We start from the raw sequence: 5,336 nt of genomic DNA, 5'->3' as shown, positions 1-5,336 counted from the left end.
CCGACTCGTCCGGCGAAACGCCCGTCGCAGGAAAACATCGGAGGCGCCGTCGGCGTGATCACCGCCGTCCTCGCCAAGCCGGCCGAGGGCATGGCATCTCCCAGAGTACAAGAGGGAGAGACTCTAGGGGCAGGGAGAGGTCCGATCCAGGGCCGTACCATAGGCCTAGATATAGCCGGAGCCCTCACGTGCCGGCATGCAGCCGGCGGCGACCCCCGCGAATGAATTGTCGGCGAGGTCGGAGAACCGTTTACCTCTTGTGCACCATCCTTCTGAGCAGATCCTCGCCTAGAAGACGGTCTCTCCCATACTCGTGAGGCTGATGTAGGATACCCAATGTCGGCCCAAAACTCGGCGGCCAGCTCCTCGTCAGTCTTACGCCGGCGCGATGCCTCGGAGGTCTCGGCCGTCGAGGAGTCCTCACCTCCGTCATCTGCACGGAGGCAAGAAAATCGCGATCCAGATCCGGCCGGCACCGGAGCGGACCACCCCGGTGCTAAGGTCAGGCGCCGGCGGGTGGAGATCCGCATTGGTGGAGATCCGCAAAGTTAAGAACTAGTTCAAACAGCTAACCATTGTTTTTTCCTCTTCATCCATAAACTTGGGTGGAGCAAAAGGGGGAGGTGGGGGCTGGAGGTAGTGATGCGTCAGCAGCGACTGCGACGTCCTTCCTTCGACTACTGGGAGCGGAGCAGCAAATGTACCGCCGGCTGGAGAGGCGCCTGCTGCCAAACACTTGAGCAAGGAGAAGAACGGTGTCCTATCACTGAAAAATTTGGAAATAAGAGAAAAACTCTTGTTGTTACAAGTAATTTTCTTCTCTTCGAGAGGTTGTTAACACATGTTACTTTGTAATTTGCCAGCATATGCATTTTATAAACATTTGTGGATATGGTTGATGGTTTATGCTTATGTACAGCTTACCAGAAATGTTGCTTGCTTCTTTTTGAATCAAAACTACAGGATCCTTAGATCAAGGGTTTGGTGTTGTAAGTTTTGCAGTTCCCCACATCTTTTTTTTCTGCCAAGAGGGTTTAAATTTAAATAAGGTGGCCTGCACACTAAACTAAACATTTGTAAGCTCATATTCACATTGACCTAATTTGTATCTTCAGTTCCTCTGTTGGTATACAATCAACTTTCTTGACGAATTGGAGTAGATGAATCTGGAGTTGTACTTCATTATGGTATCCTCCCAATAGAAATTTGAATGGCATCCACAATCAGTCTTAAAAGTCCCTCACGTGATCTTATCTTGTGCTAAATAACCTATTTGATATAATACTATTGAATACCTTGCATGCTACTGTAGATTATTTTATGATGACATCTTAATTTTGAGTACATATTTTTGCTCTAACATTGAATCTGATAGGAATAGGGATTACACCGAAACCACTTGATTTTTAGCCTAAACTGAAGCTAAATATTTTTTAGAGGATCATCATATCTTGTCCTTATTTCTACTATTCTCTAACCTGGCTCCAGTTTGTTTGGTCTTTTAGTAGGAAACCCCTGCAGTAGTAGGAAATCTCATGTCGTGGAAATTTTTTGTGTCATTTATGGATCATGTAGATGACCATATTAAGAAACAAGAAAAGAACGATGATGTTGTCATTTTCATTCTTTCATGTCTTGCAGTGCCAACTTCTTGTGTTGAGACTAGCCACTTTATAGAAGAATATTTCCAACTGAATAGTTATCAAGATGCAAGGAGCTTCAGACTGAGAGTAGCCAAGGAAATCCTGAATGATTTTCAAGTAAGCGTTTTCCGTTCTCAAGCTCAAATCCATGTAAGTAAAACTTCAAATTACTCGCTGTTTTGGCGCCCTTCTATATAGATTGTTATTCTTCCTTGTGAGTTGTGACATGTTCTCCTGGTGTTCCTTCTTGGATACAAAATGTCTCCTCTTTTTTTCTTTTCGTGCACATCATGATGTGTTTACGAATCAAGATAGTCATAAAGAACAGATAACAAAAAATAATTGTTCACTCTTCAGTTACACACAATAATTTAGAAAGTAGTATTGCATTAGTATCCGCCCACCAACTAACAATCTGGTAATCATTTAACCTGACTACTCACATGGCATCTCTCTATTTATACACAATGTTAGCAGTATACACACTAAAACACTCGACAATTTACTACTCAGTGGTACCACATCTAGAATCCATTCATATATCTTTGTCTCTTTCCATTCAAACATTTTTTCCTTTGTGCAGATCAATCGGTCTAGAGATGTATCCCTTCCATGGACTGCTCAAAACAAAGATCATGACTCATAATCACATGCCAAACATCGATGAACACACTGATTCATTCTCAAAGGTACCAATTATTGGATCCACTCTAATGCTTCCTGTTGTGCCTTTCCCTTTGAACACCCTTTCTCCACTTTATCCAGCACATTTCAGTCATTCCCCCCTTCGTACAGATGAATCAATCAGGACATGTATCCCATCCAAGGAATGCTCAAAGCAAATACCATGAATCTAATGACACATTGAACATCAATCAACATATTGATTCCTTCTCTGGTTTTACTCCTTTTTCTTGAAACAAACTTTAATGTGTTGGCCATGTACAACACTTAGAATTTAAAGGACCTCAAGTAAGGTCATGAGGTTGATCCAAGGCGACTTGTAGCCTGCATGATCAAGGTCATACCGTTGAAGTCAGAAAGCAATAGCTAAGCGTCAGTTTTAAGTTGGATCACATTATCCTCAGTTCTTTGTAACATGATGAGTGTAATTCCTCTTAGTTGGGGGTAGTGTAATCTCTATTTGTTAGAAATTTTCTAATGTCCCATTCACAAATATCATAAATGCATTGAGACTGTCACAATCAATCAAGTTACATGTACACCTAAGACACATCCTCGAATCAACTACAAGTCCATTAGACCTAAGAACAAAAACATGCTACATTCTTTCAAACCAATTGAATTCTTCTCTTATGTCACTTTCTTTTAAACCAATTGAAATCCTCTATTCAATGAACATTATTTTGAAAATAATGGGGACAGCAAAAGTTGCAATATACACAATATTACAAAACGTTGCAAACACATGTAATACAAATTACTTCGTATCCCTAAGACATGTAAGAGCCAAAGTAGACGGGCGCAGCAACGCGCGCCATCAATGATCTAGTGACTAAGTAAAGTCCCACACATATGTTGAACCTGCAGGCTTTCGTGCCGTACTGGATGGCCGCCGGGTTCCCCGGACGTGCGAATAGGAGGAGGGACCTAGTCGGGCACCGCTGCGTCGTGGACCGCCATGGCGGCTTCCCGTTCCCCCCGCATCCGGAGGAGCAGGAGGCGCCAGCTGCCCAGCACGCCATGCGGTGCTGAAGCCATAGCGAGAGCGCGGCCATGGCATGCGTATGGCGCAAGGTTGGGGGAGCTCAGGGTGTGGGGGGAAGGAAGGAGGTGATGGGCGTTGGAGGCGGAGCTGGCGCCTGGCGGTGCTTGGCTCGCCGGAGGCCGTCGCAGGACAGCGGCGCCACGCGGTGCAGGTCCACGCAGCAGGCGCCACGCGGTGCATGACTACACCTACTACAGAGCACACAGTTTACGCACAAAATAAGAGGAGGCTAGAAGAGCAAATAGACCACGCAGCATGTCAATCATCCACCCGGTACATTTAGATACATTATAACCGAGCACCTTTCCCGCAATCTCAGGCTATTAGCATTCGTAGCCGTCGGATCTTCAACTTTGGACGTTTTCAGCCGTTCAATCAAACTCTGCTGCACCTACTGCGACTGGACTGGGCAGCTACTCCGGCGACAAAATTGAATGCGTGTGGTTGATTGGGTCCTCGTTCGCACGTAGGCCTTCGTGGGCCGGCTGTTTCCAGAAGGAAAATGCATACCCAACGCCATGAAGAGAAGAAAGCCTCCCCATTCATATATTTATTATACAGATAGATGGACGCGGCAACGTGCGCCATCAATGATCTAGTTAAGCAACAAAATTTGACTTCATGCCCTTCACTTGGTCTTGTCCACGCCCTTATTTGTGAAGCTGATGATTGGAAGCGACTTGCCGAGAAGTTCTTTCCGTGTAGCAACTGGTTCTGCAGAAAAATAAACTTTCCCTGTTTCGAAAAAGGTAAATGATGTATCAAGAAGTACTTCCTCCGTCCCAAAATAAGTGACTCAAGTTTTGAACATATTTTAAGTTGAAAAATGTATCAAAATCCACAAACATTTTTTAGAAATTCAAAGCATATTTTTAGGCAAACTCAGAAATAACATACAACATGTACCCATACGCACAGAACTGGGCCTGCCCACGTGGCAGATCGTGTCTTTTTTCTCACAAACTGGTTTTCTATTATTTCTGTGTTATTTTCTCTGTCTTTTTGTATTGGTTTTCTCTTCTATTTTATTTTTCCTTCATATTTTTTATTTTAAACACACCCAATATTTTCCAAATTCACGAACAATTTTGAAATCATGAAATATTTTTTCAATTCCGAGACAGCTTTTGAAATTGCAAACATATTATGAATTCATGAATATTTTTGAATTTGAGAACATGTTTGTATGTCGCAAACATATTTAAATCCACTAACATTGTATTCCGAGCCATTTCTGGAATTTCATGAAAAACAATTTGTGAATATTTTTTGAAACTCCTGAACATTTTCTTGACTTTGGGAACAATTTTTAAAATTCGTGAACATTTATTGAGATTTGTAAACATTTTATGAATTGGTGAACATTTGTTAAAAATTCAATAATATTTTTTAATTCGTTAACATTTTTATAATCATAGAACATTGTTTAAAATTAATAAAAAATGTAATCATGAACGTCTTTCAAACCTCTGACATTTTTTAAAATTCGAAACATTTTATAAGTTGTTGATATTATTTTAACTTTAGAATGTTTTCGAAATTTTGGACGATTTTTTAAATTCGCGACAAGTCTTAAATCCAGAACTTTTTTTCGAATCCCAGCTTTTTTTAATGGTGACGAAATAGGGCCACCCCGCCCCCCCAAATAGGCTGACCGCATGGGTCGGGGAATATGAGCTTTCGTTCGCGGCGGCTGCTTGTTTTCTTAGCTTTTTTTGTAGATAAGCGTTTTTTCGGCTGTGTTTTGGTTGTTGGGCTAGGGGATGGTTTGGGGCGCGCCTAAGGTAGGCTTATAGCGAGGTGGAATGTAAAGGCTATACCTCGCTTATAGCGAGTGTTCCTTCGGTCTCGCTTGAAGCGTGGAGAGTTGCAGGCAGGCCCATTTGTGTATACTTAAATGAAATAGACTAGAGAAAAAGGAGCGCGTGGGAATTGACCCGGGATCTCCTGGTTGCAGTGCAGCG

Source organism: Triticum urartu, chromosome 6 (genome assembly GCF_003073215.2).
Source record: "Triticum urartu cultivar G1812 chromosome 6, Tu2.1, whole genome shotgun sequence".
Lineage (NCBI taxonomy): Eukaryota > Viridiplantae > Streptophyta > Magnoliopsida > Poales > Poaceae > Triticum > Triticum urartu.
The sequence above is the reverse complement of the archived record's forward strand: the minus strand, read 5'-3'. Positions refer to the sequence as shown.